Genomic DNA, 26,489 nt, shown 5'->3' on the forward strand with positions numbered 1-26,489 from the left:
TCATTCTAGATGTGAGTTACAAAGTGTGGGGCTATTTTGCCAAGAGGCAATAAAACTAGAGGAGGGGGGTCCCAAAATATTTGAAATGCGTATAGAAACTTGGTACTGTTTCATGAATCTGCACAGACCCAGATTTGAATGGTATTGCAAAGTTTGATGGGGTTTTGTGAAGGGGGCAAAATTAGTGGGGGGTTGAACATTTTTAGATGGTTTATAACGTTGTTGCCATTCGATTAATGATATGATAGGTTATTTATAACGCGCTTAATACCCAGAGGTTTCTAAGCAAAGGACCCGGGGATCGGACCAGTGTTGTTCCATTTCATCTTGCTTCCAAGGTGAGCATGTTGCCTCTGAGCTATCCTCCCGAGGCAAAAGATTGTGTGCAAAATATTTTGGAAAGATTATAGACACAACCTTGAATGTTTTTGCAAAGTCTGAATGGATGTTGTCAAGTGGGAGCTAAGTCATATGACTATGTTATGTACATATATTTTAACACTTTTCAAAAAAATAAAACATGGATGGATTTGCAGCAAAGTCATGTAAGGAGCAATGGCAAGGACCTGAAAGCATGTTTTTTGCAAATGTGTCTGTGTTTTTCTGTTTTAAAAGTGTTATAATTTAGGTACTAAAAATAGTGATATACTTTGGTGTCTCAGTTAAAGCCTTTGACCATGGCCATTGGCCAGATTGTATGAGGCATGGACTGTGGCCATGGGCAGTGGCCAGATTGTTTGAGTCATTGCCAAAAGCCATGACTCAGACAATCTGGCTACAGGCCATGACTACGAGGGACTGGCAATGGGGTTAAAGTCGGCACAGTCACCAGGGAATCGCTTTGTGTTAAAGTTTTTCAAAATCGGCATAGGTTTGAATGGGAAACACATTTTTGCCCGTGGCTACAGCTCAAAGTGATGCACAGGATTGCATCAACAGATTGCTGTGACTACCACTGCAAACAGTCAGAGACAATGCTTATCAGCAGATAATTACTGAGGACGCCAAACCAGGTGCCCACATGGTCACAAGGCCACCCCTTCAAATCAATTTTTTTGCCACCATACCGGGACAAGATATTGGGATTGCAAGCTGGACTCATTTCCACAACCTCTCAGCAATCACTGGCTCTCAATCCACACACAATGAAAGAGACCCTAGGGAGTCAAACACGTGTCCACTCACTTCTAACAATAAATATAGCACCAACAATGGTTTTCAAGACTGCTTTATTACGACAATAGTTGTTTATTAAATAACCCAGCACTAAGGTGAACAGGGGTTCATCTTCAATTCAAAACCTAACACTTAAAGAAGGAAGGGCACCTTCACAAAAAAACACCATCACTAGCAGCAGGGTAATCCGTTTAAAGTACTAGATGAAACACAGTGATCTACCCATTCTTCCACCCTGCAATTACTTGATAATCGTGTACTATGATTATTGGGGCATGCAGCCTGAAGTGCTGTACTGAATTGCAACAAGCCTGCACGAGCAGCATCAGTAAGGACCTGAAAGCACGCTTTTGCAAATCTGTTTTGTGTTTTGTTTTTCCAAAGTTTCCAAATGTAAGCACACAAAATAGTGATATATGTGTGGTGCACGGACAATGAGCTTCCACTCTGATTTACTTATTGGGGCATGCAGCATTTTCAGCAAATCTATGGTGTTTCATGCCTCTAACCTTGGCATCCCTTTGCACTTTCCTAGTGGGCTCCCATGAGGACTTGTCCATCTGTACTGCCCCTTATATTTATGTAGTTTTCTCACTGCACAATGCATGTGTGTTTAAAGGAGCACTATGTATACTTTTTTGGCATACATTTGGGAAATCCGAATGCAAAAGATTTGTAGAACATTGTTAAGTGGCAATTGGTGAGTGGAAGTTTAATATGTTGATAGGCTATATGAAGAGTTTTTTAAGTGATTGGTGGATACTTCTGTGAATGGTTTAAAGCAGGCAATGAGGGAGTGTGACAAACATAACAGTATAAACAGTAGAAGGGCTGTCTTGTGTGATGGTGTGCATGTGCAATCCGGGTTTTCTAATAAGGCATGGGCTAGACAGGGGAATGTGGAGACTGTGGATAATCATAAAGGGCAATGGAGTATGTTTTTTTATAGTATACTAGATAGAAGAATTTCAAACAGAAAATAGTTTGTGTTTTTTTCTTTTTCTCTAGTATGCAATTGTCCATTATTTCCATTAGCATAGTAGAAAATTCTAATGGGAATTTTGGAGAATCTTATTGAATCTAACTACTTCACTGAAAAATGTAAAGTAGATGTAGTCTATAAACTTATTTTTGTAGCTCTATTTTTTAACCGTGAAAGGTGGTTCCTAAAGGACCCTTTTTTAAATGTGTTTTTCTTTTTTTTGCAGGAGGGGCGACAAAGTAAGATGTGGAGGGAAATGAGAGAAGGGGCACCAAACACACATATTGAGGGGCAGGTGGACAGGGGAAGATGTACATATGTTACATATACGGTAGGGGGCAGTGTTTCTCATGCTCCTTGATTACAGATGAACAGCCTCTTTTATCACTTGCAAGGTAGGTGGTGCGATTCTTTGTCCCAAAGAAGTAGGCTGTGTGGTTACAGTATTGGTCGAGGAAGATGAGATAGAAGAATACAGCCTTCTACTTCCTAAGAAAGGAACAGCCTTTCTGCGAGCATTGCAGTGGTTGGATTTGTTATGGTGGCGCATGGAGGTGCTCACGCAGGAGCACTGCCCAGGTAGTTTGTGACTGAGTACAACGTCCCACAGCGTACATTTCATTTTGCTAGCTTTAGCCTTTGGTACATTCCCAACAGTGGTAAAGAACTGGCACACTCATGATTCTCTATGGGTGCTAGAGGTAGGCACTTCCTCTAACTCATCTTCCTGGTCCTCTTCATTGTCTTTTGAAGTATTGCCCTTTTTTCGTTGTGTAGGTTGTCCAGCTGCTGTTGGTGGTGGCTCTGGTGGAGGAGGAATGGCAATAGCTGATGTCTTTTTTAAGATAAATAGCAGTTTTGCTAATATTCTTCCAACTACGTGCTGTGTGCTAAATTGTTAATGGATAATGAGTAGGAACAGGTGTAGGAGCTGTGCAAAGGTAAATCTTGAGATTCAAAGTTCCTAGATGAGCTGCAAAATGCAGTTCTGAACTTTATGCGAAGCAAGGACCCGTTTGCAAAGTGTGAAAACGTATGTGAACATACCATCATGCAACAGGCATACACGTTGTCATGTGACATTGTCTGGAAAGTCTACGATGAAGCCAGAGATTAGCGAATGTCGAGGAACTCAAAAAGAGTGGAAAAAGTTGCAGAACTTGTATAGAAGTGTTATAAATGATGGTAGAAGGTGGGCAATGGCAACCTTTTAAGGTGAAGTATGATATTGTCAAGTTGTAGGAAATTAGAGTGCACTGGTAAAAACCCATACAAATTCACTGAAAAAACCTTGCTAAAGGCACATATGGTTAAGTTGCAATAATAAAAACCTATGAAATTCTGTGAAACAACTTTGCGGTTATACCGCTCTGCCAAGCACCTCTTTCCTGTTTTCTATCATTGCTTTTTGTCTCTTGGTGGGTGAACTTCTTTGTAACCCTTCAGGAAATTTTAAAAGCAGTACCTTGATTTATACATTCATTTTTTACCTTTCGTCTTCCTATAACTTTGTCCTTTGTCTTGTGTTTTTCAGTTTGTCATTTGTTTGTTAATTTATCTTGTTAATTTTTTATTTTTTTCATTTCTTTACATTAAGTTTCCTTTTTGTGGTGTGTATTTTTACAGTATTTATTTTTCTTCCACTGTCCTGCATATCAAAATGACTATGACTATCAGTGATGATGAAGTGGTGTGGGTGGCTTCAGCTTTACCACCATTGAAGAAGCAATGGGCACAAAAAACATTTCTGCCAGTTGACAATATTTCTACGTAAAAGTCCAATGCAGAAAAAAGGAGATGGAGGAGGTCATGTGTAATTTCTGTGGTAAGATTTTGAGGATGGGACCGCCACACAAGTTGTTGCAAAGCTTGGGAACGTCGACTTTAAGTCAACATCTTGTCTGCGTTCATTGGGATGAAATGGATGATTCATATAGGAATGATAATTTGAAACATAAGGTCTAAGCACAAGGAGCAAGATCAGCACAGCAGTGTTTATCATCTGCACCACCGACTTTCAATATGATTACTTTGTATATTCCACCAATTAACACCCAACCTCAGTCCATCCTGCCTGCACCTGATCCTTCCAACTTTATCATGATGCGCAAAACCTGTCAAAGCTTGATTGAGTTGAGAGGTGACCCACTAGACACTTTGGGCAAGGCTCTTTCAGAACATACAGCCAATTGACAATGCAAGGTATATTTTGAAGTGTCCTTTTTTTTACCCTATTCTTTAGAAAAAAGAAAATACAAACAAATGTACTAAATATAAATAACTTTTGTTATATGTATGAATCCTAATGTTATTTCCCTTCCCAGTTCCTACCTCTTTTTTCCTTATCCTCCAAAATGTCCCTTTTTAGGGCCAACATTTCAGTTATTAAAATAGACAATAAATACAAATACTGTATAAATCGAGACCTTTAAGTGATCCTTCCAAAACAGGGCCTGATTCACATAAGTGTTTTAAAATGGTTCAATCACATAGGAACCTGCTCTGTGAATCAGGTCCACAGTGTGTTAAAAAAATCTACATATCCTTTCGTATTTTATTATAGCCACAGTTATCCTCTGTGGAAGCGGCACGTTAACCCCCCACACCTCAGTTATTGCTGCATTTAGCCGCACAAGCACCCTTGTTAGCTGCGGCTATAAAACCATTTAAAAAAAACATATTGAACATATATATGGGGCAGTAGTCTTGTAAAGATTTATTTTAGGATGCATTGATTGTAGTCTTTGTACACAGTTACTGAAACAATTTAATAACATTCTATTCATCAACAATGTAAACACTTTAAAAAACTAAATATGCAAAACAACGTTTTTTAAGAACAGGTTTATTTGGGGGGAATGTGGTTGCAAAATATTTTTTTATTTTACTTTCTACACATGATACATCGTTTTCATTATCCCAAGTTTCTGTATTATTATTGTCAATTATGTATGGAATAACAAAACCCTTGAAATTCAAGGAAATAACTTTAGTTACAGGAATGTTAAGGTGAGCAATACATAGTAAAGAAAACTTGAAAAAACTGGAATAACAAAACATTTGAAATTCCAGAGAAAAACGTGTTGCATGTACATTAAGGTTAGAACTTTACACATAAAAAACCCCGAAATTCAGCTAAAGCCACAGTGGAGGGCAACTAGGCATGGCTTTTAACCATGCACATTAGTATTTTGCAACAATAACTGACCACTAACTATAGTGTTTGGTGATGGCCAGTGACCAGAACCTTTTTTTATAAGCTAACATATTAATCATGTTATGTCTAATGCCATTATTGATGTAATATGTTATATACAATGCAATTAGTGTCGTCACCAGTGAGGTAATCAGTGTTGCAATTTGTGATATTATCAGTGTTCCCCTGCAACATTAATTAGTGATGTCATCAGTGATGTGATCTGTGATGTCATCATTATGGGCATAGGCTGCGCAACAGGGGTGCAAATTCAAGGTGGCTTTAGCTGAATTTCAGGGGTTTCGTTGCGCTAAATTCTCACCTTAACGTCCATGCAACTAACGTTTTTACTTGAATATATATATATATATATATGCATATAGGTTTAAATAAGTGCTTATATAAATGAAAGCATACATGTAGGATTTTGTATCAGATGTAGATCTTCTTGAATTTGCAAATAGATATTTGTAAGAGGTTGAACAGTAGTTTATTTATTTATTTACTTATTCATTGGGTATTTATAATGCACCTATACACAAGTGTTTCAGGTTTGGGATAGAGGAGAATGTGAAGCACAGTAGAAATGTACTGTGAGAGTTGAAAGGTACACCTGAAATGATGAAGTGATTAGGAGGGCTACATGTAGAGTTTTTGAATGTGATTTGCGGATGGATGTGTGACTGTTGGAAAGTATCCAATCAGGTAGTGTTACAGAGATGAAGGTAAAAAGAGTGGAAGGGTTGCTCTGTGCAATGACGTCTGGAGACACTGTGACTGTTTGCGGAACCGCACTTGCCATCCAGGTACTGTCAGCAAGCCCAAAATGGAAAGAGGACTGCAGAGTCTGTCAACAGCTTTAACGGTCGCAGAAAGTAGAAGTAAAAGCAAATGGGGTGAGTCATGTTTCATGATGGTGTCATTTGATATGGTGGAACTGCTTTGTTGTGGCCATGGCTTCCGGACACTTGGGGGCATGGCCACAGGAATAATATTATTGAAGTGTATATAGTATTCATAACACGGTTAAAGGGTATTGTTTTGGCCATGGTTAGTGAGCAGAGTTTTGGGGGCATGGCGCCAGAATATGCCCCCAAGAAACTGGACACTGTGCACACTGGCCATGGGCAATACGTTCTGCTCAGTTATTATGGTACAGTAATATGTACATAGTTATTGATAGTGCCCATAATTGGTTACTTGAATATGGTACAAAGGCTGCAATCTATGTTCTATGTTTCTGCTCCTCGCACAAACTGTTTAAAGTGGCAAAGGAACTCTCCACTTTGCTGTGAAAAAAATGGAATCTTTCATGGATGCAATCTCAATGTAATGCTATGAATCTATTATTCTCTGAAAAAATCTATAAAATATGTCAATCTAGTGAGAGTACAGCCTCTAATACTGTAGCTGATGCTATTTCATCTAATCTCATCAATAGGGAACCTCCCTGGAAACATTTCAGTTTGGCATACTTACCACTGAGGTAGTTTCAGCTGTTTGTAAAACAATGAAATCAGCCTCTACTACAGATCCCATTCCCCTTCAGGTTATACAGGCATTGCCACAAACAGTCGTTCATTTTTTCACTGATGCTTCCCAATATACCTTCTCCAGTGGAATTTTTCCTGATGATCTTAAACCTGTGCTGCTCATCCAGCCCCTGAAGAAGCCCCATCTGGATACATTGGTTGCAAATTATCAGCCAATTTCACTCCCTCCCTTTGTGGTGAAACTCATGGAAGCAAATGTAGTACAGCAACTATTTTGCTTTCTTCTATGCAGCATTTAATTGATCATGGCATTCTTCTTCACTGGCTGTAAAACACAGGTTTTCTGTTATCGCCTCTTAGATGGTTCTCATCTTTTCTTTCAGGTCGCTCTCAATCAGTGTATCTTTTTCCATTCCACTCAGACCCTGTGGCCCTCTCTTGTGGCATGCCCCAGGGATCTGCTTTGACTCCGCTGTTATTTAATCTTTATCTCCAACCTTTGGCATAGCCTAATGCAGAACATGGGGTATGTTTTTATACCTATGCTGATTGTATCCAATTGCTTTTTCACCTGAACTCTCCTGAGGCTGACCCCTCTATAAAATTGCAAAACTGTATATCAGCCATTGCTAAATGAATGGCAAATAACTGGTTGAGGCTCAATGGATACAAACAGAGAGATCCAGGTTGTGGGCTCTGACTCCTATAGTTCGGCCTGGACCTCAGCCTTTTGGCTTGATTGTCTAGGCCCCTGCCCTAAGCGTAGTGACTCAATAAAAAGTCTGGACATTAAAATGTTATCCAAGTGTGGGCAGTATGTAGCTCTGTTTATTTTTTGTTGAGGATCTTGCCTTTTCTTCCGCTGGAGCTCCAGCCGAGGCTAGTGACTGCATCATTTACAGGCTCCTTGGATTACTGTAATAGAATCTATCTTGGACAACCCGAATTTCTGATTGACCACCTGCAATGCTTCAAAATTTTGCAGCACGTCTGGCATTGGGAGCCGCAAGAATGGCTAATTTCTCCAGACCTCTGCACCAGCTTTATTGGCTATCAATTAAGAGCCATATTCAATTCAAGGTTCTGTGAATTGTGCATCAGGCTTTCTACAATACAGGAGCCAAATACTTGCATTATACCTCTCTTAATCTGTTGAAGGTTCCCAGGTTCTGGTGAATGTTATGTATGACTGCTTTTTCTGTTCTTTTGTCTCCTACAGCACCTAGATGTCTTCGGACCTTTAGTTTCCATTTTATAAATGCTAAATAGATAAAAACTATGTTTGGTTCAACATTTGTGCATTGTACACTGCTATTTTATCAACATGTGGCAATCATTGGGTCATTGGGAAAAAAATCCATGGTGGATTAAACAAATCCATGCAGTACAAGTAGGTGTTATTGTAGGGGAGAATATAGTGGCCTGGACCAGGAACAGAATTTGCATACACTGGCCCAGGAGATTTTGGGTGATGTTCAACCCCTTAATCACACAAAGTGTGCCCGGGTATGAGCAGTGGATGGAGACCAATTTAACGATGCCCAAAAACGAAACCCATGTACTGCAGAATCAAATAAGTTCAAGAATGATCTTATATCTAGATTTCAAAGTGGCTAACAAATGGAAGATTCACTTCAGGAATGGAGAGAATAGAACCTCACTGTGTCCTTTAAACAGAAAACCCAAGGTAACAATAACTCTGCTCTGAGGTCTCATTTAAGAATGTTAGCTCCCTAAGAATTGTATCTAATCGAATGTACTGCGGGGGAGTGTAACGTACATTTTTGCTTTAAATTACATGCACTTTCACACATGTATATTACAATGCAGGGAAGCCTTAACTTGGGATAGAATAGAGGTCTTCCTGGATGTAAAACATACACAGAGTCATATCCATGACTCTTGGTTTGAAGAGCTACTGTCAACTCATTACGCAGGGCTTTCTGAGCAACATACACTAAGGCATATAGAAGTATCCGGCCATTACAGTAAAGTCCCCAATATAAATAGGAGCAGTTTGCTCACTGATCTGCTCAAGTTAATGATAAAGTTTACAACAGCCTACCCCAGAGATATGCAAATCTATAGAAGTTAGCCTAGATTGTGAAATCAAAAAGAAGATATCGAGGATGAGTACCCCAAAAGGAAATACACCAAACGCGGGTTACAAAGAAAGATACCGAAATCTTTATTCTATACTGAACAGTTTCAAAGGACAAAGCAACAGATAGCTATCGGCCCTCAGTACAACACAGCAAACTCCAGCCCTGTTCGGTGTGCTTAGTGAGTGGGACTATACATTAGAATAGTTGCACCTTTTATACAGTCCAAAACATGATGTCCAGCCCACCTGCAAGTTAATACATCACGGACCTGGGGTTCATGCCGAGTTCATGCATCTATACATTTAGGGTTAACCATTAATACATTCACCAATAAGTTACAATGGCAACAGTGTGTCTTCGGATTTCTCGTTTAACCTTCCCAACATCTTTATACAATGCAGTTAAACAAGTGTTCACATCTCAGTATTTGAATATTTTATGTTTAACATGTGCTCGCGGATTAGTTTCGTTGGCATTGCAATCCTCTATACACAGGTCAACGAAGGACACGGTCTCAGTTCATGACCCCAACATGTGGCCTGCAGGCAAGTTACATCTTAGTTTGTACACAGAGGTCAAGACGGCCATGTTACATTCGGAATGACACTGTCCACCATTTTGGAACACAGGGTGACTTTAAAGAGAGAATCTAAAATGGCGGGTGAACCTAAAATGGTGGCTTACACTGATCTAAGGACAAGACCTTGTAATGCGGATTTCTTCGCGAAGCAGCTTCGCCTAGGCCAATATACATATATTCACACTGTATAGGAGGCACAATATGAAACCCTCCTTTTGGCCTATGCCAAGCGCTAAAACTACTTCTAATCACTTTACGAGCAACTCCACGTCTCAACGTCCATACACCCTGAATCACTATCGGAAGTATAGATCAGTTATCAAAATATCTTTCAACACATACTCATTGGAGTTCTTGTCTGGGGCGTGTACCTTACGTCCTAATGTACCCATCGCCTGTGTGCAACATCCCCCTAACACCGAACATATACTAGGAAGACACTTTATACAGCAACAAAGAAACAACAAAATTCTCAAAATGATCAGCACGACCGAAAGATCGCAAGAAGTCCCAGAACTAAGCGCTAAAATCCCAGTTTCCCTCGGGAATGTGCACTTCTGAACTTAGGATGTGCAGATTTTGTATTGCCTTGAAGATAGTTGGGGAGGAATCTGGCACGAAAACACAGCAAGCGGACCCCACTAATTTACACACTCCACCACGTTCAGCCAGAATGACATCTAATGCCATCCGGTTCTGAAGTGCTACTAATCTTATTGCTTTCTGTTCTAATGTCATATTATAGAGTATGTCCGTGGTCCGGTTGATGGTTCTCTCCAGTACTCTCGCTAGTTTCCTAGTTCATTATTTGTCCCAAAAATGGCACAAAGGATTTTGCTACGTCTCCCAGAACTTGTGCTGAAGTGTCACCATCCTCGTCCCGCCGTGGACGTGCCTTTGAAATCCCTACAGTACTGGCTATGAATACCCCGGGTAACAGGATCCCTAAATAACAAGTTCCCTGCCAGTCCCTGGGTAACCATGGAAATCCTACATTTCCACAAACAAATAGACAAGTTCGCCTACATACAAAGGTCTGTCTTCCCCAGTCAAATTCGCAACATTGGCGCAACCTTTAAAATCTCCCATTGACTGAGTAACATTCCTCTGTATGCAGAAAGAAACTGAATCGGGGCTACGGTTAACAGCGCAAGAAGGAGGCGTGGCATCCTTATTGCCTATAGGAGCCATTTTAAAAGAAATCAAAGATTGGAAGGGACGAGACAGTCTATCAGATGGCCTAATAGAAACAACGTTGAGTTTGCTCCTATTTGCAAAAAGCGAGCATCCTAAGGGAGCCAAAACACGTTTCTCGAACTGATTCAAATTAGTCCCATCAAAGTTCCCTGAGATGGTGTCGTTCCAGCGACCAAAGAACAGTGCTCTAAAGGAAGCATAAAAAGCAGTTGTCAAAGGAAAGGATGAATATACCAACCTAGCCCCTTATCCCCGTGTTGCAGTAAATGTGAACAGACCCAACAATTAGATTTGCTAAAAATAGCATGTGTAGCGTTTATGATAAGTAATAATGTAGTATTGTGGTATCTCTGTCTATGCTGAAAATCCCTAGGAGATAGGGTGTGCAGATGCACAAAAGGAGTAGCAACAGTAAGTACATTTTCAGTCGGTAACACATTTTCTAACGGATGTACTTCTTCTAGATACCAAAAGCCTAAAACAATGACTATTATAAAACCAATTAACATTATAAAAAGACAGCAGTACGTTCTCGGGGCCCAAACAGTTTGTCCATTCTCACAGCTGGTCACATGTTCATTTATCAGTCCTGTACGAGTGGTAGCGGTTGCAGGCATTGTAATCTTCAAACGATCACACCAATGTTATTTGCTGAAGACCTCCTGGCTGAGCGACTTCTTAATCCTTCCACAATCCCTAGCCAACAGAATCCCCTTTTTCAAACAATTACTTGGGCCAAAAGCAAGCCCTTGATGATTTTCTCCTTCTTCTCCGAATGCACAGCCGAACCGTGCTGTAAGTCTATTTCCTTGGACGCAGATTATACCTCGATGTCCCTGGTACTAATTGATCCGAGAACAACGTGTCGTCACTTTCTGTTGGAAGCGACGTATCAAGAACAAGTGAAGATGCAAGATCCGGAACAACAGCTTCCGGAAACAAAAGTTTTGGAGAGTGTGGAGACACATTGTCTGTTTCCCCAGGCCTCACAGGCTCAGAGAGAGTCTTTGACACACTCTCAACGCTGTTTACTGCTTCGGGATCGTTGATTGAAGTACTGGTGAGGGGTTCTGTTTCTTCTGTATCGTATGGCACTGGTTGTGGAATCCTCTTGACATGGGTCGCGTGGATCCAGTTTTTCCGGCCTGCAACCCGCACCGCAGTCTGTGTGACCAGCAGGACTTGGAAGGGTCCCCGCCACTGTGGTGCAAGGCAAGAGGATCACTCAAATGCCTTTATCAAAACCCAGTCACCGGGCCGAATGCTGTGACCGGGTCCCTCGTATCGTACAGGTAAAGCCTCTCGCACCTCGTGATAAATCAAATACAGGTTTTTAGTCAACTGGCTACAGTAATCTGAAAGAAGTACATTTTCAACATTTCTAAAAGAACAACATTTTGGAAGGTTCCAGATATTAGCAGGTCTCCCCATTACCACCTCAAAGGGAGAGAGCCAGTCTTAGTTTGAGGGGTCGTGCGCATAGACAACAACATGATCGGTAAGGCGTCTGGCCATTTTAATTTCGTGCCGGCACTCATTTTAGCCAGCTTTTTTTTGATGATGCCGTTTTGTCTTTCCACTAGTCCAGCACTCTGAGCGTGTCTGGCCGAATCAAACCGTTTATCGATCTGTAATCCCGCGCATATCTGCAGAATTACAGCAGCGATAAAATGTGGACCATTGTCTGACCAGATGACTCTTGGTAGCCCGAACCTAGGAAAATATTCTTTTAACATTGTCTTTGCAGTAGTCATGGCTGTAGCGTCTTTAACAGGAAAAGCCTCAACCCATTTGCTAAAAGCACAAATGACAACTAGCACATATTTCAAGTTTTTACATCGTTCCATTTCAATAAAATCAAAGTGTATGACCTCGAAGGGGAAAGAAGATGGACCAAAACTTCCCCAGAGAGTTGATGTTCCCTTTCCCACATTATGCTGTAGACAGATCATGCAGTTCTGAATGAAACGTTCAGCTACTCTAGAGATTTTGTCATTCACCCATACATTTTGCAGCATTTTTGTAATCTTGCGGGCACATATATGCATAGGGCCATGAGCCATAACAACCATCATCATGATGTAAGCATTGGGAAGTAGCCATTTTCCATTAACTCTGTCCACCCAACACCCATCATCATCAAGTTTCCCCAAGCCCTCAGCCCACTTTTTGGACTCTTCCAATGTGGCATCTGCTTGGATATCCCTCACAGAATCGACACCCTCATCCATTGCATAGGCATTTATGGTCTCCCTTAAAGTGTACATGTCTGCAAAGAGATCAGTGGCAGTCTGTTTAGCTATCTGATCAGCAAAAGCGTACCCTTTTCCTATATCATCTACAATCTTTTGATGCGCTACGCATTTCACAATAGCTAACTGAGTAGGGAGTGCAAGCGCTGAGAGCAGCCGTACTATCAAGGAGCCATGCTGGCTCTTTGTACCGTGTGAAGTTAAGAACCCTCTTTCTGACCAAAGTCTCCCAAAGTTGTGAACCACGCCAAAGGCATACTGACTATCAGTGTATATATTCACGGAATGCCCTTCGGAAAGTTTGTAAGCTCGGGACAATACTATAATCTCTGCGGCCTGCGCCGAGTTATGTGTGATTCTCTTGGTCTCCACAACCGTCTCAACGTAGTGATTGCGTAAGCGGCTGTGGAAATACCATCTGGATGTTTGAAGCAGGAGCCATCGCAAAACAGCTCCCCTTGTGGATTGATCAAAGGAGTATCTTTTAGATCAATTCTACCCTTTGTCTCTTGTTCGGTAGTGTAAAGACAATCATGTGACTCTTCGTCACTGCCACCAGTACCTTGCGGGAAAGGTAAGAGTTCAGCCGGATTAAGAACACAACACCTCTTAATTTGTATGTGTGGTGCAAACAAGATCAATTCATATCTTGTCAACCGTGCGGAAGTGAGGTGTTGCGTTTGAGTTCTATTCAGTAGACCATCTACAGAGTGAGGCACCATCAGGGTTAAGTCATGGCCTAGGACCATTCCCTCACTCTGTTTTACAGACCCAGCAGCAGCAGCGACAGCTCGCAAACATCTTGGCAAAGCGCATGCTACAGGATCAAGGGCGGAAGAAAAGTAACCTCATGGCCTATTTTTCCCTCCATGTTCCTGCGTTAATACAGCCAAAGCACATCCATTACATTCATGCACAAACAACACAAAGGCCTTTTCATAGTTTGGTGTGCCCAAAACCGGTGCCAAGCACAATGCAGTCTTGAGCAAATCAAAGGCACGTTGGTGCTCCATGTTCCACGGCAATGGCGAAGAAATGCCCTTCTTCGTTAGAGCCAATATCGGCTTAATCGTTAATGAGAAATTGGGGATCCACTGTCTACAGTAAGAAGCCATACCTATCAAGGCTCTAACTTCCTTTTGTGTATTTGGGACAGACATGCTAGAAATGAGTTTTATCTGTTCAGGTGTCATTCTTCTTTAAGCGATGCTTTGTGACCATGTTTAGCCAGATGAATAAGCAACAACACAGTGCCCTCCTTACAAGCGCTCTCTGAGTCAGCAGCTAAAAGCAGGTCATCAACGTATTGAATCAGTGTACACGTGGAGGGCAATTCAAGAGTATCAAGCTGTTCTTTCAAAGCCCTACTATAAATGCTAGGACTTTCCGTGTAACCTTGCGGTGCACGGGTAAAGGTGAACGAGCATCCCCCTAAGGTGAACGCGAACAGGTATCTACTGTCCTTGTGTATAGGGATACTGAAGAAAGCATTCTTCAGATCCACAACGCTAAAGTAAGTAGCTGAAGCCGGGATCATGGTTAATATTGTCGTCACATCAGGCACAATTGGAAATTGTGGAGTGACGATCTTATTGATGGCCCGTAAATCAATTATGAAACGAAAAGGAATTACATTATCGACTTTTTTATACATGGGCAAAATCAGACTATTGCACAAACTACCTGCAATTTCCTCAATCACCCCTCGATGCACAAAATCGGAGATGATGCATTTCAAAGTTGCTCACCCTCGACTGAAATCTTATATTGTGGAATACGTGGCAGCTTTACTCCATGTGTCAAGACTATTTTAACAGTTTGATCTGCAAAACACCAACATCATTGTCGTCAATTGCCCTTAAACACTCCGGAACAGTACTAAATTCCGGCGGTAAAGGTCTAGTCAGAAATTGAGAGACAGAAATTTGCTGTGGTGAAATCGTCAAACGCACTCCATCAGAAGAACAATGAATTACCACATTTAATTTCTTCAACAGATCCATCCCCAGCAAATTCGAAGTCAAAAGGAATGGACAGTGGTCCATAAACAGACCCAAAGAGATAGGCACCGGCGAAGAAACCGGACAGACAACTGTGCCTGAAAACCCTACAGAAACATTAGTTTGCCCTGACAGTGGAATGTTTGGAACCTGAGAATGATCAAAGGAACACCTTTGTGCCCCTGTAGCTATCAAGAATAGGTGTTTCCTATTTCCTACTATCATTTCAACGTAGGGGACTTTCTGATTAACGGGAATAGGCGTAGGTTCCAAACCCTGCCTTGTGCAATCCTAACGAAACAGAATATCATCGAAAGGAAGTTCTTCAGAGAGGTAAGCAGCAGAAGGATGATCATATATGTTTCTAGTATCCACACTTGGTGCCTGATTATCCTGTGAAAAAGGTTCTTGTAAATCTTGTGAAAACTGACCTCTTCCAGGGCCCCCTACACCCGGGTGACCTCTGGATCGTCTACTCATATTTCCAAATGTATTATTTGAGCTCTGTGGAAGGACCGGGCATTGTGCACGCCAATGACCTTCTTGCCTACAATTGGCACACTGGTTAATGTTTACAGGATCCAAGGGCACATTTCCTTGTGGAACATACTGACCTCTAATTTGTGAATTACCCCCTCCAGGGCCTCTAACAATTTGCTGTAGTAATACTTTTGTCTTCAAATCACCTTTTCTCTTTTCGACTCTTTCCTTTTCATTATTGACACAATTCTCATAGTACTGAGCCATGTGCAGTACTTCTGATTGAGACTTTGCTTGCCAAGCGCTCTTAGAAGACATAATTTGCAATTGGATGTCAGGCAACAATCCATGCACAAATTTGTCTACGAATAACCTTTTTCTCAGACTCTGTGCTCAAATCTTGTCCACTGAAATCCTAGAACACCTGTTCGAACCGATTAAAAAACTCAGTAGCACCCTCAGACTTCCCTTGGACACAGGCGGTAAGCTTGTCCCAAATAATTCTTTTTTCGGGAATCATAGTTTTCAATTTTGCAACAATTCTGTCAGGTAAAGTTAATATCACCTGCGGCGGTCTCTCACCAGCTGTCCTTTCTCCATCGAGCCTAATTATGTTAGCCCATGTATCTCCTAACCCTACTACATCATCTATTGTCCTAACCTGTTTCCACAAATCTACTGGCAGGAGTACGGGCAATAACAAATCAATATCACTTAAAGTGAATATTGAGGATTGAAAAACAGACTCTATTTCTTTATAGAACCCTGTCAGATTTTTCCTAATGTCGGGAATAGATTGTCTAATAGTGTTCACCTCCTGTCTTGAGAACGGGACGTGAACAAACTGAGACACATGATGTGCAGGAATTTCCACAGCAGCTGTACCCGTTGCAACATTAGCAGGGATCTCAACCTTTGGGACAAATGTCGGAGGAACCTCTCTCATGGCAACTTAGAAGTAGGCAACTACGAACGCTTACTAAGCAACAGAGCCAAATCGAGCGCTAAAGCAGCCGAAGAAGTGTCAAGTGAAAAAGCTCTCTTATAAATACTTAATAACTCTGTGGGACAACTAGTCTTTCCTTTTACACACTCATCCTGTAAGTATTCTACCATCACCTGTATCACTATCTTCTGCATTTCTGGTGTATACTGACTATACGTGTCATATACTTCAACTGGAGTTATGGACGAGTCTGAGATCCATCTAATCACGTCTTTCGTACAAATTCGCATTTCCTCAGATATTGATTTACGACAAGGGAGGAATCGCTTCTGCACACACATAATGTCCAAACTATCTTCATCTTCATCCTCATTCTGTAATCTTTCCAACTCCTTTCTATACTCAAATACCCTCTCAACATACTCTTGTACTTTCTCCACAGTGTCTCTAGAAAGTGCTAAAGTGTTCAGATCCCTCAACCCTTGTGGGAGATCTGCATTGTCTAATCTATCCCACATTATACACAAGTGGCGACCTAATCCCTCAATAAAAACATTTTTCTCAGGAAAATTGTCCATATTAGAAAGTGTGGTGAAAACATTTTCTCGATCGCCCCCCTCCATACAATGCTTAGCCCATGAAATTAACTCAGGTTTCTTTTCTGGAGGTACAGTATTGTGAGTGACAACCCTCGATCCCGCTCCCTGATCTACTACAAGCGGTGCAGGACGACTTGGAAGAGGGAGAGCAGGCATGTTCAAGTGAGGTGTTATCACTGGTACAACAGGAAAGTGCGGAGGAGCAGGTGGAGGAGCAGCAACACAAGGAGGAACAACGACTGGAGGAAGAGGAACAACAGGAGGGATGGGAGGAAAAGCAGGAGGAGCAGGAGGAACAGGAATAACAGCAGGAAGAGGCAAACCATCAGGAAGAGGAACATACGGAGGTGGCACAGTGGCACCAGGCCTTCGTTCATTTAACAATTTGTCGATAAATTTGTCGGAAACATGAAAATCTTTAGAAGGATGGATTTTCTGAATACCAAGTGAGAAAGCCCTATCCATATTCCTAGTCGACTAAGACTGTTTATCTTGGTCATATAACAACGCTTTTTCGGCGTTCGTCTTATGATGATTCGCATGTTTCTCCCTACTCTTAAGCTGCTGTAAAGCTTCTTTTTTCCAATTCTGTAATACATCGAATGCTGCAGGTCTAGCCTTTTTCTTTAATAAAATGTACTCTAAATACTCAATACGAGGGATTTCAAAACTACCATTGATCGGCCATTGAAGTTCGGAAGCATGTCTTGTTTGTCTGTGCCAAATATCATTAAACACTATACTACCAATGCCATGCTTACAGTACATAGTACAAGCCGGCAACCCCTCCTGTGGTGCCGGACGGCTAAATTCCAAAGATTGTCTATCGCTGCGGAATAATGACCTGAAGCAGGTAGACAATTTCCCAGGCATATCAGAATACTGGTGGTACCTGGTCAATAATTGTATTTGCAGATCCAATGCGCCAAAACAAATTATCAAGATACTTAAGAATCGGGTCACGACTCACCTGATCAATCCTAAGGAGGTCTGATCAGATTACAAAGTTCTTCTAATGAATATTATCTCGTGTTTGGTGATTACAGCAAATCTGCCCACCTCGATAAGTGTACCCTCGTCAAGATGCCGATTCGGACCACGAGCTCACCGTCCAGGGATTGCGCCGTGCAGCGCTGTTGAGGTGTCCCGTCTCATTCAGAAAGGGGCCCCCTTTTTTTTCTCGACACCATCCAATCCTGGTCCGATAGCTTGCGTCAACCTTCAACGAGCTGGCATCAATCTTGAGGTTCCCTCTTCGGTCGCCATCTGTGAAATCAAAAAGAAGATATCGAGGCTGAGTACCCCAAAAGGAAATACACCAAACGCGGGTTACAAAGAAAGATACCGAAATCTTTATTCTATACAGTTTCAAAGGACAAAGCAACAGATAGCTATCGGCCCTCAGTACAACAAAGCAAACTCCAGCCCTGTTCGGTGTGCTTGGTGAGTGGGACTGTACATTAGAATAGTCACAACTTTTATACAGTCCAAAACATGATGTACAGCCCACCTGCAAGTTAATACATCACGGATCTAGGGTTCATGCCGAGTTCATGCATCTATACATTTAGGGTTTACCATTAATACATTCACCAATAAGTTACAATGGCAACAGTGTGTCTTCGGATTTCTCGTTTAACCTTCTCAACATCTTTATACAATGCAGTTAAACAAGTGTTCACATCTCAGTATTTGAATATATTATGTTTAACATGTGCTTGCGGATTAGTTTCGTTGGCATTGGTAATACTCTATACACAGGTCAACGAAGGACAAAGTCTCAGTTCATTACCCCAACATGTGGCCTGCAGACAAGTTACATATTAGTTTGTACACAGAGGTCAAGACGGCCATGTTACATTCGGAATGACACTGTGCACCATTTGGAACACAGGGTGACTTTAGAGAGAATCTAAAATGGCGGGTGAACCTAAAATGGCGGCTTACACTGATCTAAGGTCAAGACCTTGTAACGCGGATTTCTTTGCGAACCGGCTTGGCTTAGGCCAATATACATATACTCACACTGTATAGGAGGCACAATATGATTTTCCGTTCGACAAGATGGTGTTGTCTTGGTGAGAAAAGCTCTCAGAGTGGTTTCCTTGAATGTTGCTATAGCGGGATCAAAAAGGGAGGATCCCAATAGCATGGTATATGTGGACCAATTTGATGTTTTTGTTTGCACGAGACCTGGTTAATTGAGGGCTTTACAATTTCGGGATTCCACTCATTTAATCCGAGTTCAGAAGATGTAAATAACGGTAGAAACAAAGGAAGGTTAACCACACTGATTTGAGTCCAGGAGGACTGGGAGGTTTCCAGAGTGAGCTACAACGGGGAAATTGATGATTGCCTGTATTGCATGGTGGTATGATCATACATGATCGAGGTTGTATGTTGCTAATGTTTATACCCCTTGAAAAAAGGAAGGAGTATGTTGGGAGAGCTGAGAGTTGGTCTAAATGAACTTAGGGAAAGTGCTGACACTGGAACGTTTGATCTGATGGGTGACTGGAATGCCAAGCTTGGTCAGATTTTGGATCTTACCCTTGGCATGAGAATTGAACTAGGAATCCAGAGCATCAGATCCCTGGCACAAGCAAGACAATTGGCTTATTCCTCTGAAATTAAATTTTGCAATATTAAAAACCCAAATCTGAACCTAGCATTCTCAGTGATGGAAAGCCGCCAAGAGATATATAAGCCAAACTGGTACAAGTCAGGGCGTGCACTCTGGGACCTGTTTTCTTCTGAAAGAGGAGGGGATACTGCTGATCAACTAAAAACAGAAATTAAGAACTGGAAACATTGCCATCAAAGGATGTAGAGAAACTTCAATTTCCACCATCACTATCAGCATATGTGAAGTATAAGGGGCATCCTACTGCCACAGGTCCTATCCTAGGTTTGGAAGGAAGAAAACCTTTAATTAAGACCAGACTACATTTTTTGCCATCGGTGAAAAGAATAACCTTGTTAAAGTTGTCTCCAAAATGTCACCTTAATATGGGCGAAGACAAGGATTTGGTTCATTTTATTCTGATATGTCAGTCATATAGAAGGGAGAGGGTGAGATGGCTGAAACCCCATTTTTTATCACAAAATATTAGAACATGTAAGGATGTGATGATTTTAATTGTACAGTTAGACAATTTCTTTTGATGCTATTAACTAGCTCAGGTCAGGATAATTAAAGTAAATATAGCATTGTAAATATTTACATTTTAATTCACAAAGTTGGGGATTTTAGTTTAGACAGGGTTTGGTTCCATTTATTTTACTGAAATTGTTTTAATTGTACTGCATTGTTTGTATATGCTATTAATGGAGAAAACAATTCACTATTTTGATTGGTTGCAAAAGAAAATATTGTGTGTGTGTTTGAAGTAGTTATATACCTAATAGTGTGTTCTAACTGTATTGGTTGTTTAATGTACTATTGTGGATGTATTTTGTAATTATAAGTGTAATGGCATGTTTTAAGTGTATTGTAAAGTAGTTAGATACCCATTGATGTATTCCAACTGTGTATTTTAGGCATTCATATGTCTCAGTGCACTTTAATGAGTACATTTGGGTTGAAGGAATATTTGTTTGTTTGTTTGTAAAAGAGCTCATCAGGAGGTGGTTACAGAGTACATTATATACAGTTTACATTTATACATTTGTACATTTATGCAGTAATAAAGTTTTCAGGTAGGTACAGTTAAATATCGGCAGTAACATCAGGCATGGAAGGGGGTGGATGGAGAATGCTTGTTTTTGTCCAGTAGCCAACTGATAACTTGTTTCCTAAAATACTGAAAGGACTCGATGGATTTAATGCTGAGCGGTAGGGTATTCCAGAGTTGGGAGGCAAGGACCTTGAAGCTGGATCCACCGGCTCTTTTTAATGTGAATCTAGGCACTGTTAGGCATAAGGTATTGGAGGATCTAGTGATTTTGGTGGCAGCTTTCATAGTAAATTTGTTGGTGAGATAGGTTGGGGCTAGATGGTTTAAGTCTTTATAGGTGAGAAAAATGGTTTTAAGGTCAATCTTTTGTTGTATGGAGAGCCATTTGCATGATATTCTTGTGGTGGAGATGCAATCTTGTTTGGGAATGTTTAAGTCTACTCGTAGTGCGTTATTTTGGAGTACTTGTATGTAGTTTATTGATTATGCATTGATTGGTTTGCACCAAGGTATAGACTGTTACAGTAGTCCAATATGAGAGCCCTGGCCAGCGTAAGGCAGCTGTTAGAGGACAGGAAAGGTCTGCAGGCCCTGATCAGCTTGCCAGTGTAGGCTGTGCCTGAGGCAGTCATGTTAATTTGTTTGGCCAGATTAGTGATAGAAGCCAAGGGTTTTCACACTTTTAACAATAGGAATGGTATTACCATCGATGATGAAGCTATTGTAGCTGGGGCTGAGTTTCGCCAGGTTATTGGGTGATAAGGAGAAGCTCAGTCTTCTCATCATTCAGGCAGAGGGCGTGTAAGGCCATCCATGCCTGAATGATGGAGAAGATTTCGTTAATCCGGGCGTCATCGGCATTCTAGTTACCAGAGAGGGTAAGGAGTATCTGGATGTCATTTGCATAATTGGTGTAGGTGACACCCAGATGGTCCAATTTGTTAAAGAGTGGCTTTGTAAATATATTGTACAAAGTGGGCGAAACACAAGATCCTTGTGGGACACCACAGGTAATAGGGATGGGGTCTGCTGCCGCTACTGGTGAAAAGACCCACATAGGTCTATTGGCCAAGAAGGATTGAATCCACATGACAGCAGAGGGGGAGAAGTGAGCTGCGGAGGAAAGATGGTTGCAGAGGATTTAATGATCAACCAAATTGAAGGCCGCTGAGAGGTCTAAAAGGAGTAAGATGGTGGTGTTACCTTTATCTTTGATTTCATCAATCTGGCTTTTGAGGTCACCAAGGGCCGTTTTGGTTCCAAGTTGGGGTCTAAAGCCAGATTGCCGTATTCCTAACAGTTGGTTAGTCTCTGAGTGGTCCTGAATTTGCAGATAGGCAACTCTATCAAGGATTTTTAGCAGGAATGGGACCGTGGTGATGGGTCTGTAATTGGTAGGCATGGCTGGGTCTAACGATTGTTTTTTTAAGAGAGGGAGAACCCATGATTGCTTCAGGTTGCCAGGGACTGAAGTAGTAGTGAAGAAGAGGTTGATTAGCTTAGTAATGAAGGGGGATAGATCTCTAGCTGCGTCTTTTATAATCTGGGCAAGGCAACTGTCCCCTTTACAGTTGGAAGGTTTTAGGGAGGCTATAATTTTTTGTACTTCCAGAGTGGTAACCTTTTTAAATGTGAAGCCTAAGTTGGTGTCAGAGTTATGTTATGTTATTTTGCACTTATATAGTGCCTTATATACCATTGGTATGGTCTGAAGGCGCTGGTAGGTTGAACGCCCTTGGGAACCGAAGTTCTGGTCAGTAGAGGGAGAAGAGAAAGTCCAAAGGTGCGTGTGCGCATCTGGTATGTGTGCAGCTGGTGCGAAACTCCTGTGGTAGCTGCTTCCTAGCGGTAGGTGTGGTGGCTGATCGGTCAGGAGTATGTGTTCGATCTGGCCGTAATTATCCAGACTGAGAGTGGGAGCGTTAGGCCTGAGGAGAACACCTGGCTGGGGGTGCGAGACCAGCAATGATTACTTAGAGTGATGGGGAGTGAGCGGCAGATGTTGATATGAGAACAGTTATACTGAATGGTGTCATAGTATCTCTGTGTTCTAGTTGAGTGGTGGTGTAAGGAGAGAGTAAGCGTGGGTTGTGATATGAGGTATGCTCTTTTAAAGGAGCCATGCATTCCAAGGCATAATACGGATGTCTTGCAATTCTGCAATTCGTCCGCTCTCCACACTCATCAGCTCTGCACACTCCTCCGCTCTTCACACTCCTCCGCTCTTCACACTCATCCGCTCTTCACATTCATCCGCTCTTCACACTCATCTGTATTTCGCACTCATCCGCATTTCGCACTCATCCGCTCTCCATACACATTCACTCTCCACACTCATCCGCTCTCCACACTCATCCGCTCTTCACACTCATCTGCTCTTCACACTCATCCACTCTTCACACTCATCCGCTCTTCACACTCATCCGCTCTTCACACTCATCCGCTCTTCACACTCATCTGCATTTCGCACTCATCGGTATTTCGCACTCGTCCGCTCTCCATACACATTCACTCTCTATACTCATCCGTTCTCCACACTCATAAGCCCTCCACATTCATCGGCCCTCTACACTCATTGGTCCTACACACTTATCTGCCAACCGCGTTATTCCTCTACACTCGTCCACACTCTTCCGATCTACACCCTCGTCCTCTATGTAGCCTCATTCGCTATACAGACTCATCCGTTATATACATTTATCCGCTCTCCACACTCATCCGCTCTCCACACTCATCCGCTCTCCACGTAGTGAACTTAGGTTGGTGGGTTTCTTATTGGTGAGTTGTTGTCGTTTGTCCTCTATTTTGTTTTGGAGCCCTATAATTTTATTGGAGAATAGTGAATAGTGGTGCACCAAGGTTTGTCTTCTGTGCACGTGTCTGTGGGTGGAGTAGGATTTTCTAATTCCTTTAGTATATTAAATAGTTCTTTGGTGCAGGATCCTGCCTGATTTATCCTAACATTATAGGCTTCTTTTTTGGTGCGTATTATCTCCTTTTTGTAAAAGGAGGATATATCCGTAAGATTAGTTTTGTTTTCAATAGTTGGTTCTGTTTTCCATAGTAGTTCTAGCTTAACTTTCTTTTTTCTCAATGTTTTGAGTTCGGGGGTGTACTGGGAATTCAAGTGAGCTCTGGGTTTTCCTTTGTGCAGTTTCAATGGGGCGACATTTGGAAGGCATTTGTTAGATTTGCTAGTAACCCTTGTTCTTGAGTAACAGAATTGCTTTTACATTCAAACCAACCACTTATTTGTTTCACATATGCAGTATAGTGGCTTAAAGTGCTTGTGGCACCAGAGTGGTATATTATACCTACTGTAGTGAAGGTTTTCTTGCCAAGAGGTACTTGGCAATGCGTAAAGCTAGTGAGCTTACAGTTATGTTTGGTACCATCTGTATTGTACCTTAAAAGCATTAGTATGACATATTGGCTATGTGAGTTTATTTGTATGCTGGATCAATTGCATGAATTGCAAAAAGAGCATAATAGCCCATGATATGCATTTTGTAGAAGCATTTGAAATGGAATGGATTCACAATTCGGTATGGATACATACACAAATCGTTTCCTGGGTACGTGTTCTTGTGAAACATGGTTGCAGAGAGTACATGTATGTTTCCATGTGTATGGAATCTGGGAGATTTCATGTATATGGATGTTCTCTGTTCATAGTACTTCTAGTAAGAAGATTAGGAATTCTTGTGGATCTTCCTATATGCTTATGGTGAATTTGAAGTGATTTAATTCTTGCCTTAAACCTGAGACACTGTAGGTGCTGTAAGGATTATCTGTGGTATTTCTATGAAGGATGAGCATTTTCAAATAAAAATGGCCTGAGCTGATTAATTAAATGTTCTCAACAATTGGTCGCAATTGGAATAGAAGATTGCTTGCTGCATTTGCATATCCATTTACTCCAGTGTTGTGGGTTTTTAATGGACTAGAGCATTTTCCCTCTGTATCCTTTGATGGGCTTGCAGTTGTTTTTGGATCAGCAAGATTCTATCTGTATCCTTTGATGGACATGCAGTTGTTTTTTGACCAAAGAGTTTTGTGTGTTTATCATGTGACAGACCTGTAGTTGTTTTTTGTTTGTTCGGTGGCATTGCAGGGAGATCTGCTAAAGATTCTGTTTTCATTAGTTGTCCTTTTAAAGGATTTCTTTTTTTAGGTTCCATGTGGATATCTAGATGGGTGAGTACAGTGCACATAGCACATAACTAAACTACTGCATGATAAATTAGCCTTCCTAACAAGTGAGCCAACACATGTTTTAGCTATATGCTCTTCTTTAGGGATAATTCAGATTTTCAATTGATCAACATCATTTCCCTTATAAAATAATTTTGTAGTGGTGCTAGCATCAAATATGACCAAGATATAAGAACGAAATGAACAGATTCTGTTCCAAAATCTGATTTGTTACCCCAATAGTAATCATTGTCTTTAGCCCCACATCTGTCTTCCCAGTTCTCGTAGTGGTCTCCTCAGTACACCAATCACAATTGATGCCATTACTCCAACATCCCTCTACCTAACCTTCCTCATCCCAAAACCCCAATAGTTATCCATGTCATTACCCATACAGACGCCTTCCTTGTCCTATCACCCCAAAAGTATTACATGTCACTACACCATCCCTCTTCCTCATCTCAATACACCAATAATTATATATGTGATTACTCCCAAATTCCTTTCCCTCATCCCAATACCCCAATAGTTATCCATTTCATTACCCCCACATCTCTCTTCCTCGTTCCAGTACCCCAATATTAATCCATGTCATTATGCCCACATCCCTCTTCCTTGTCCCACTACCCCAATAGAAATCAATATCAATACCCCATGTCTGTTTTCGTCGTCCCAGTACCCGACAGTAATCAATGTTATTAACATCACATCCCTCTTCCTCATGCCAGTACCCCAATAATAATGCATGTTATTTCCACCACATCCCTGTTCCGTGTCCCAGTACCGCAATAATATTCAGTTGCAAAACCCCCACCTCCCTTTTCCCCGTTGTAGTACACTATTATTAATTAATTCTTATCTAGTGGGGACTAAACATATGAAATACTTGATATTCCCCATGTTGTACAGCTGAAGAACAAACATTGATAACAAAGTATATGACATCAGTTATGTTACAAAAGAGAAAAAGGCAGAATTACAGGTGATGGGAGATACAGCATAACAGAACCCGTGATATGCCCGAGGCATAGTAAAGATGAATAAGTTCAATGGAAAATAAAACATTTAATTCAGTGAAAAAACTATAGTTTAATTGACGTTAAGGTGCCAATTCAATGCAACAAGGTGATAAAAGAGGAGGTACGAATGGTGACCAACAATTATAAAGATTGGTCCATGCCAAGGAAAATAAACAGACATCAGAAAGATGGTGAACAAATGCTAGATTTATTAGCAAAAAAGAATTTAAAAGAATTCTGGTCTGTTATTCATAAACTAGAGGGAAACTCGGCATCCCATTATTGTAATCTGGTCAAAGAAGAAGATTGGATCAGCCATCTAAAACTGTTTTTTGGAAAACCTATCAAAACCATATGTGAAGGTGACACGCAAGTAGGTTGGCATGTGTCATTTGATGAAACCTATATAGATCGCCAAAACAGGAAACAGAGAGGCGGCCATCATGTAAAGCACAATACATTGCCATCCAGAGTCAGCACAAGCAGAATCCACACTGTGAGAAGGCAAAAGGGACCACCAGCATGTCTGCCAGGATTCCAGCTCAGAGGCAGCGCAAACAGCACTTTAGTGAGGCGGAGCTAACTGTTCTGGT

This window comes from Ambystoma mexicanum, chromosome 5p, assembly GCF_040938575.1.
Source record: "Ambystoma mexicanum isolate Mex_15411 chromosome 5p, UKY_AmexF1_1, whole genome shotgun sequence".
Taxonomy (NCBI): Eukaryota; Metazoa; Chordata; class Amphibia; order Caudata; family Ambystomatidae; genus Ambystoma; species Ambystoma mexicanum.